Source organism: Ochotona curzoniae, unplaced genomic scaffold (genome assembly GCF_017591425.1).
Source record: "Ochotona curzoniae isolate NIBS_2020 unplaced genomic scaffold, NIBS_Ocur_1.0 contig_883, whole genome shotgun sequence".
Classification (NCBI taxonomy): domain Eukaryota; kingdom Metazoa; phylum Chordata; class Mammalia; order Lagomorpha; family Ochotonidae; genus Ochotona; species Ochotona curzoniae.
This window is the reverse complement of record NW_024466599.1, coordinates 13,536,904-13,547,038: the sequence shown is the minus strand read 5'-3', so window position 1 is coordinate 13,547,038 and position 10,135 is coordinate 13,536,904. Positions and strand designations below refer to the sequence as shown.

The window sequence follows — 10,135 nt, the reverse complement described above, 5'->3', positions numbered from 1 at the left end:
AGTTTTTTGTTTTTTGTGGGTTTTTTTTTTTTTTTTGCATCAGACTATGCCCTGTTTTTCTTTTATATATATATTTTTTTTATTTTGAATTTTTGAATTTCGTGGTACAATTTGGTATAAACTGGGATTCCCTCTCAAACTCCCACACCCCAACAGATTTTCCTCATGTTGCTACAACAGTAGAGTCGTTCATAAAGAGTCATAATTCTGTCAGTGTCTTATTTAGGTGTGCCCTGACATGGCTGGTATACTTCAAATAATTAAGACTGAATTTCTCCTTGCCTCATTTTACACTGTGAGGAAAACGGAGAGAATACTGAGTAGTCATAAAGTCTGGAAAGACAGGCTTGGTTTTCTACAGACTTACACCTGCCTGTCCCCGTGGTTATTATTTCTGGTACAGGGTTCAATCTAATCAGACATAAGTCCCTTGGGGCAATGAGTCAGATATCTATGCAAGAATAGAAATGGTGCATTAATGAAACACATTCACAAACATCTGCACACAGACACTGAAGTGAGCAGTCATGAGTGGTACAGCTCCCACACATGACAGCATGGTTGCCTGCCACTTGTTTTAGGGATTTGTCCATTGCACTGCAGTGATGAGTTAATATATGAAAAGTTCACAGAGCGGCTTTTTCTGAGTTCACTAAATCCTATGTACCATATCTGGGGAGAAAGAGATGAGGCTGAATGATGGTACCTCCAGTGAGACAGTGAATTCAAACGCAGAAGTGTTTTTCTGTGAGGCCCACTGATACTTTGAGGGCTCATTTGTGTACTTTTCCCTCTAGCCTTAAGAATGTTATATTTTTGGGACATCTAGGAATAGACACTTTAGCGCTATTCCGTAATATCCATAAGCTGGGACTATGGGGCAAACACAACGGCACCTCAGAAAGTTCATGAAAGCAGAATTTTAAAGGGAAGTTTATGTTAATGTAAAAAAGTTGAAACCCACGTGTCATTTTTCCACAAGACACACTTCCCATGAACTTTCTGAAGACCCTCACACACGCGGATCCCTTGGCACCACGCTCTCGCGCAACTCTTCACCTCACGGACCAACTCTCTTCACGCTGTTGGGGGCGGTGAGCACCCAGTAACTCCGAGGCAGGCATACTTGGCACCTCTCATGTGCAGCGTTTCAGAGACGGGTGTACTACCGCTAACGAACAGGTCAACCAAGAATACACCTTGGAATGTTCGCGCAGACGCCGAGAGAACCGACGGGAGAGAACAGAGAAGGAAACGGAGAGGAGGCCAGGATCCCAGACAATATGATGTACAGAAAACGAAACAGAAAGCAAAGAACCCCGACACCCTCGGCCCCCAGCCAAGTTTCGAAACCTAACTCCCTAAAAGCAGCAGGCACCACGGACGTGACTTCCCGGGAGCCGCGCGCGGCGCGGCGACGTGACGTCATCGGGAGGTGGGACATCCGGTCCCGGCAGCGCCTTCCGAGGACCCTCAAAGAACCAGTGGCCTTTTGGGCCGACAGGTGAGGTTCGGGGTCCCGCGCTCGGGGGGCCTTGCCGAGGACGCCCCGGTGCTCGCTGTCCTCGCTGAGCGCTAGCCGCCGGTGGACAGGCAGCCCGTGGTGGCGGAAATAACGGTGTGGAGACAGTTTGGGCTTTCAAGTATCGCTTGTTTCGGGGGCGGATCCCTGGGGCGTTCTCTCCCAGAAGCTGAAGAACCAGTGTCCCTACTGTGAAGCAGAGCCCGCTTGGGCGGGAGGATGCCCTTGGGAGCCAGGGGCAGGACCTGGGACGGCCGAAGTGGCCAGGAGCGTAGCCAGCTTCTGGGGCTTACACAGTTGTACCCACACTTCCCCGTTTAAATGCCTGGGGACTGTGCTTCCTGCTTCGGGACGGGGGTGCACCAGGCATGGTCTGCTGCTGGAGTCGTCTCGAAATTCATATCTTCCCATGACACCTCGCAGTGTCTGCAGCTCCCCTCGCCGAGAGCTCACAGTTCACCATCTAAACACGTAGCCGCTTAGCCATTTCAGTTCTAAAAGCAGGTAATTCCTGTGGAGGAAGACGGGTATAACAAAAGGAAGCCCATGGAAACTTAGAAAAAAGTCTCCAGCAAATGTACTCACCAAAGTTTTAATTCAGTTGGGTGTTTTTCTCCTGTTTCTACATAAAGATGGAAGATGTGCAGGCTTGCCGTGGTCCTTTCCAGTCGTTAGGTTTTGAGGGCTTATCCTGACAACACATGGATGCTCCTTTAAATTTTTTAATTTTAATATTTGGTGTTCTGCTAGCCTAAGACTGTAAGTTATTGATCTCCTTTCAGCATATTGAATTCCCAAGTGTACTTTAAATATGCTTCATCTAAAAGGAAATAGGCATATAATGTTTAATGAATATATTTAACATGGAAGTAGCTATACACCTAAAAAAAAATTCTCGGGTTTCATTGATGCTTCGAGGCCAAAAACTACTTTCTAGTGCATTAGAAAGAGATTGCATGTGTGATTACGATCAAGTTTGATGCAATAGTTGTTAGCTTAGGGACTGCAATGGACTATGGAAAAAAGAAACAGGCCTTTGTCAAGGAAATTGGGCAAGTCTATCCTGTGTGGTAGTGAGTACTCTCACCTTCATGTTTCCCCAGGGATATCGATGGATTCTGTATTATTCATATAAGCTCGGCTTTCTGACCGAATTGCACAGGTTGCAAAAGAGGGATTAGTGTACTCATTCACGAGCCACGTATTTCACATAGCAAATTAGAACATAAAAGTTATTCAGAAATTGTAAAGTTGCAACAACAAAGATGACAGCACAGAGCCTTACTGCGATGTACATTGCACTCATGTCTGTTTGCACTTGGTCCTACAGTATTCCACAGTTGATTAGCATTATGTGAATATTCAAAGTAATGTGTATTTGGAAAAATAAGTAATAGGAGACAGAAGATTATAGAGTTAATGTTGCCATTTAAAATCCTGTGACCTTCAACAAAGAATAAAAGTCTTTTTCGGATGTTAACAACTGTGCTACCCACTTTGCTCATCTTGTAATAGTCAGGGGATCAGAGCACGTTTTTAAAATAAAAAGTACTACGAAAAAGAACATAGTTCTGTTGCAGGTGCCAAACTGCTATCCGGGACCAGATATAGAAAAACACTCATTCCTTTGTCATTTTATTCTGCACAAAGATAAAATGGCTACATATTAAACAGTTGCAGCTCACTCTCAAGAGTCCATCTGTGCATCTGCATTCCATGTGAACTTTTCAGCGTATTGTTGCATGTTTACATGGAACTATGATAAGGTTTCTGATTTTTTGTGTTAGTACCATGTATACCCATTGCAATTAAATATGCAATTATGTAAGTAACTATAATTTTTCTCAATTTTTAGAAACCTTATTTTGAAGTAATTATAGATTTCTAGAAAGTGACAAAAGCTGTTCAGAAAGATCCCTGTTCACCTTCAGACAGGCGCCTCCAGTGACACCTGGAAGTTGGCGTTGTTGCAGTCCGGTTTATTCATTGAGATTTCCCCAGTTTTAGGGACACACATTGGTGTGTATCCACATGACTTTGCAATTTTCTCAGGTGTAACCTGTAGTAACCACCTTTATAATCCAGATGGAGAACTGCCCATCATTGCAAAGCTGCTTTAGGTGCTGCTGTTGTAATTCCAGCTGTTGTGTCCCACCCAAGGAGGACAGGCACCTCGGCAGCCTCCAGTCTCCATTCCTGTAATAGGAATTGTGTAAATGGCATCATATCGTATGTAAATCTCTCAACTTGCCTTTTCTGCGCTGAGTGGATCTCTGGAAACCCACACAAGCCGCATGTATCAATCACCTGTTCCCTTTTTATGGCTGAGTAGCGTTGTATGAGGTGGGTGCTGTAAACGATATTGTGTTATATCCAGCTTTGAGCTATTTATACAGGCACTGTGAACTCGTGTAAAAGTTTTTGAGTGATCCTGAGTCTTTTTTTGTTTTGCTTTGTTTTCCAGAATAAATGCCTGAGAGTACAGCTGTAGAGATGGGGTGCTTGTTTACTTTTCTGATATTGACTTCTTTAATTGTTGATGTGGAGAGGTACATTGATTGGTTTTCAAATTCTGAACATAACCTGGAGTAAACCTCACTGACTGTGGGATTGTTAGGGGTCTTTGGGTTGAGTATCCTTTATATGTAATACTTGGATCATAAGTGCTTTGGCTTCTTGAGTATATTTGCATGTCATGGATGGGGCTAAAGACTAAACTGAAAAATTCACTTCTGCTTCATTTATCATTTACACACATCCTGATTCAACCTTTATAGCACACCGGCATTTTGATCACAGCTTGTCAAATGAAGGAAGCCAGGAATTTCACACTTAAGCTATCATGTCAGTGCTCAAAAAGTTGCAGATTTCTGGTACATTTGGATTTAAATTTTTTTAATTAGGTACGCCTAACCTATAGTACTGTTTGGAATGTCAGTATTAGTACTGTTATTTCCATTTTCACATTTCTTAGCTGCATCATACAAATTTTGATATTTTGTATTTTCGTTTTCACTCAGTATGTATGTGTTGTTTTAAATTTCCCCCTGAAACTTCTGTCTCATAGAATATTTAGGCATGTGTTCTGTGTATAGACTTAATTTTTATTTAACTCTTAGTGATTCCTAATTTTATTCCACAGTGTATAAAAAACATAAGCTGTATCATTTTAATTCTTTTAAATATGTTTGTCTTGTAACTAGTGTGTTGTATCTTTGGAAATGCTCGTGCAGTGTTCTGTGCGGGTTGACAGCCTCTTAGTTGTTGCTGGTGTTCTGTCCTGCACTTTTCAGTGGTGTAGTGTTTTGTTCTCATTTTGTCACCGAGAGGTGAGGCTATAATCGCAGTTGAGCTCTGTTGGCTTTGGTTACCTGTATCTTGAATCTCCGTTGATTGGTGCATACACGTTTAGCATGCATTTTAGTGAATTAATCTTTGTTTTGTTTTGTTGCTTTGGTTGGTTGCTCTCCAAAGTCTTAACCGGTAGTTAACTCTTAGCCCTCCCTTCATGACACATCTTTTTCTTATTTTTATGTTCAAACTATCAATGTCAGTATGTTGAAGTATATTTTTCATAGACAATTTACTTTTTAAAAAAATTTGGGCCCAGTTGAGGACGGCCCAAGGTTTTGGGACCCTGCACCCGCGTGGGAGACCCAGAAGAGGCTCCTGGCCTCGGATCGGCATAGCATCGGCCCATTGCGCTCACTTGGGGAGTGAATCATGGGACGGAAGGTCTTCCTCTCTGTCTCTCCTCTCTGTATATCCGCCTTTCCAATAAAAACATAATAAAAATAAATCTTTAAAAAAAAAATTGGGGCCTGGCGAGGTATCCTAGCAGCTTAAGTCCTCGCACAGACTGGGATCCCAAATGGGTGCCGGTTCTAATCCTAGCAGCCATGCTTCCCATCCAGCTCCCTGCTTGTGGCCTGGGAAAGCAGTCAAGGATGGCCCAAAGCCTGGGGACCCTGTACCCATGTGGGAAACTTGGAAGAAGCTCTGGGCTCCTGGCTACGGATTGGCTCAGCTCAGCTCCAGCCATTGTGGCCACTTGGGGAGTGAATCAATGGATGGAAGATCTTCCTCTCTGTATATCTGACTTTCCAATAAAAAATTTAAAATAAATCTTCAAAAAAATCCTATCTATTATTTGATGATATGGTTCCATAGGCTCTGGGATTTCCCTTCTCTCCTCTCCAGATACCCTACCCCCTCCATTGATTTCCCTTTTATCATTATAGTAGAATAGTCCTTCATAAGCAATCATACACTCATCATTTGGTTATTTAAGTATATCCCGACATTGTAAGATGCATGGAGTCCAGTATCCTATTATCAAGATATAATTCCATCTTTCCTGCCTATCTTTGTCTTTTAACTGGTTTGTTTAGAGCATTTATAATTTAAGTAATTGTTGATGGTAGGATTAAAGTCAGCCATTTTGGTTTTTGTTTTAATTTCTTCTATTTATCCATTCTTGCCTTTCTGTTGTTCATTTATTATTTTTATATTTGAGTTGCCAAACTGTTTCTGAATTTATTACTTAGTACGCCTTGTTTTAGTGATTGCTCTCAATGTAACTATACATTAAGTTACTTCACAGCCTACTGGTACTAACTTTAATCACTTTAATATGTAGAAATCTTACTTTCATTTAGGAACTTTTAACTTTTCTGCTCTTTAAATATCATCCTGTTTCCTTTAGGTATAATAGTCCCTTGTTACCCGTGGGGGATATGTTCCAGTATCCCCCGCTGGATGCCTGAAACCACCAGTAGTACCAACCACTGTATATTCTCTTGTTTCCAACTTGTACATACAGATAAATGATTGAGTAAAAAAGGGTTACTTGAGAACAAGCACTTTGAAACCATGACACTCAACCTGCTGACCTAGGTGACTAACATATGGGGGACATCTGTGGTATGGATATACAATAGGAAATGGTGATTTTTCCTTATTAATTGGTATTAGCACAGGTAGTTCCTTACCTGAAGGAAAATAAAATTATATCCTTATGTAAGAGGATTCAAAGTTTTAGTGTAAAAATTGAGCATCTAGAAACATAGAAATCCAGAGAAGGGTTGCTATCTGTGTGCAAAATTTTCTTGCAGATCAAAAAATTAAATAACTAACTGGGAACCTGAGCAAACAATATGGATAGACAGTTCACAGAAAAGAGAGATCCAAAGTTTAACAGAATGAAAAGATGCCCACACACTACTAGTAGTAAAAGACATGCAAATTTAAAGAGTGAGGTATTTTATACCCAAAGACAGCAAAGGTTGTAAATGCCGTTATCATTTCATAATAGTAGGATTGTAAAGGGAAAGAGAACTTCCTAACTCTCTAAAAGAAATGTGATTCTTAACATCTTTTTTCAGAAAAGAATCTGGCAGCACTTAGCTAAAATTCAAACCAGTAATTCCATACTTGGGAATCTGGCCTATGAAAACAGCACGTAAGGGTATACCACTCTGTAAGGCCATGGACTTTAAGGCTACTTGCTGAAGCCTCCTCCTAACCTGGGAACCAACTGAGTGCCTGTCAGCAGGAGATGGTCGTGTAAGTTACAATGTATATGCACTCTGGAACCATTACTGTTGAATTGGACTACTTGCTTTGATGGATTCCCATCTGTTAAGTATGAAAACAAAGTGCGTGGAAGTGTATATATGGCAAGCTGCTATTTATCCAACAATAACAATTGTTTATGCAAAAACATATAAATGTTTATATACATGATTATGGAAAATTACAAATATTTTTAGCATTGCTGGACTGTTTTTTGTTTGTGTTTTGTTATCTTTCAGTTTCTTATTAAAATGGAGTCTTTCTTTTAAAAATGATTTATTTTTGATGTAGCAACCTTTCTATTTTAACTATACCTGTTTATGAACAACATTATGATAATTCAATACATGTAGATCCTTATGTAGTGATCACATCAAGATAATTAGTGTTTTTTTAATTACATTGCATTATGTGACACAGTTTTAAGCACTGGGATTCCCCCTACCCCTCCCCAGCCCTCCCCCCATGGTGGATTCCTCCATCTTGCTGCATTGCCACAGTTCAAGTTCAGTTGGGGTTCTTTCATTGCAAGCATATACCAAGCATAGAGTCTAGCATCTTTTTGTCCAGATGAGTTCAACGGCTTCTTATGGAGACCATCTCTAGTCTGAAGGTAGAGCCGGCAGAGTGTCATCCCAACCAATCAAAAGCCCCAATATAACATCAGCAACAATCCACAATGTCATGGAATTAGTGGACATAGTATTGAATAACCAATATGTTAAAAAAAATTGCATTTTACAGGTACTGCTTTTCATACTGACATCATTTCATCTTAAATTAAGGCAAACATGTGGTATCTAATCTTTTGGGATTGGCTCATTTCCCTTAGCATTATGGTTTCCATTTGGGCCCATTTAGCCACAAAAAACTGCATGTTATTTTTTTAACAGCTGAGTAGTATTCCATGGAGTAGATGAACCATAGCTTTCTTATCCAATCTTCTGCTGATGGATATTTCGTTTGCTTTCATGTTTTTGCAATTACTGATTGTGCTGCTGTGAACATAGGGGTGCATGTTGGTTTCTCATGAAACCGGTGTTTGGGATATATTCCTAGGAGTGCTATTGCTGGGTCATATGGTATGCAGATTTTGAGTTGTTTGAGTGTTCTCCATACTGATTTCCATAGAGGCTGTACCAGCCTGCAGCCCCACCAGCACTCTCTTAGTTCTTGACAACATAATTGTAAACTGTGGTTGCCTACTCTACAGAATATAACTAATAAGATTAGAGTCATGTTGGATGGAGAGCTAGAGAGAGGCATGATGCTAAAGATTTTTTTTTAATTATTTTTTTTTTATTGGAAAGGCGGATATACAGAGAGGAGAGACAGAAAGGAAGATCTTCCCTCCGATGATTCACTCCCCAAGTGAGCACAACGGCCGATGCTATGCCAGTCCGAAGCCAGGAGCCTCCTCCTGGTCTCCCACGCGGGTGCAGGGTCCCAAGGCCCTGGGCCATCTTCCACTGCTTTCCCAGGCCACAAGCAGGGAGCTGGAAGGGAAGCGGGGCTGCTGGGATAGAACCGGCGCCCATATGGGATCCCGGGCATGCAAGGCGAGGACCTTAACCACTGCGCCACCACGCCGGGCCCCGATGCTAAAGATTTTTAAAAGACCATTCAAAGATAGTTTCTTTACCAACTGTGATAATTGTATGATTTTACTCCTTTTGTTATTGTGATAAACTAATGACATTTTGAATACATAAGTAACATTTTATTTCTGACATTTATATAATTTGGTTTTCGTCTGTCATTCCTTTTATGTAGGTATTTCAAAAAGTTTGTGGAGAATGCATTTAAAATGTATCTAAGGAATATTAAAAAAAAGCTTATGAAAATGTATTTGATGAAAAATATATGATGTCAAAATAAATTCCTCTTATTTCCACATTTTTGCATGATCTTTTTGAAATACTCTCACATAACCATTAAATTTGGTCTGCTTATAGTTTGTTTGTTTGTTTAGGGTTTATTTATTCATCTGAAAGGCTAACGTTACAGAGAGAAAGGGAGAGACAAATTACCACAGTGGGTAAGCATAGGCCTGGGCCTGGACACCAGGAGCTTTATCCAGATCTGCCGTGTGGATACAATGCCCCCAGTACCAAGTGGACCGGGAGCCCTGTGAATTTAGTGACATTAAAAATATCCATAAGGATACAGTTCTATTAAGATTCTGTTAGTCATTTTGTACTGCCATTTTTAATGTGTTTGGTGAGAGGGAGTTTTTCTTTGTCAAAATAATTGTCACCAAGTTCTTTGTAATGTTTATTGGATCTACTAATTCCTCACCTTTGCACCAGCATTCCATATGAGCACCAGTTAGTGTGTGGCTGCTCCGCTTCTGATCCAGCTCCCTGCTAGTGGCTTGGGGAGGCAGCAGGCAATGGCCAAACACTTGGAGCCTGAGGATGAAGGATCTGCCTCTGGGGACCAGTGTCTCTCTCTCTCCTTCTGTCATTTTTTCAAGTAAAATGAAGAAGTCTTTAAAAAATAGATTCTTTTATTCTGATACATGTAGAATCTGAAATGATGTACTTTTTTCACTGCTGACACTATTTGCTTTTTCCTTTTTCAAACAGTGAACTTTTGGCTTTGTTCATCCTTTTTCAGATAAATTTTTTCTTTATCCCATTAACTTCTGCTCTGTATTATTACCCTTTTTTCACATTTCTACAAGATGGTTTTATTCTTGATCTTCAGTTCTTTTTTCTTACAAATGCCTTGCACTAATTTCAGTTTTCCTGCAGGCATACCTTTATCTATATTCTGTATGTTTTAATGTCATAGTTTTTGTTCTGTGTTGCTTCAATGCTTATTGCTCATGTCAGTTTTCTTTTTCCTTTTTTATAAACTAGTTACACATTTCTGTGTAATTCTTTCAGTGGCTACTAATTTTTGAAGACTTGAAAATTTCTGTTTTTTCCAATTGTTTTTAATGCCTTATTTGGAAACAAGCTAGTGTGTCATTGTTCCATTAAAACAAAATTTTCATCATAAACAGGAGCAACAGGTGTAACATCCATAGTATAT

At 40.3% G+C, this 10,135-nt stretch overlaps 1 protein-coding gene across 2 annotated transcripts in view; it reads left to right on the top strand.

Annotated features, from left to right (window-relative positions):
- Nucleotides 1-1,440: 1,440 nt before the first annotated feature.
- The window catches only part of LDAH (lipid droplet associated hydrolase), a 104,966-nt gene continuing 96,271 nt past the window's right edge, over nt 1,441-10,135 (top strand). Inside the window, exon 1 of one of the 2 annotated variants that reach the window (XM_040992902.1) lies at nt 1,441-1,504. The gene's annotated coding sequence lies outside the window, so the exon portion shown is untranslated. Of the gene's footprint in view, nt 1,505-6,257; nt 7,088-10,135 lie in introns of those variants that run through there. The other variant, XM_040992901.1, reaches the window with a different exon arrangement.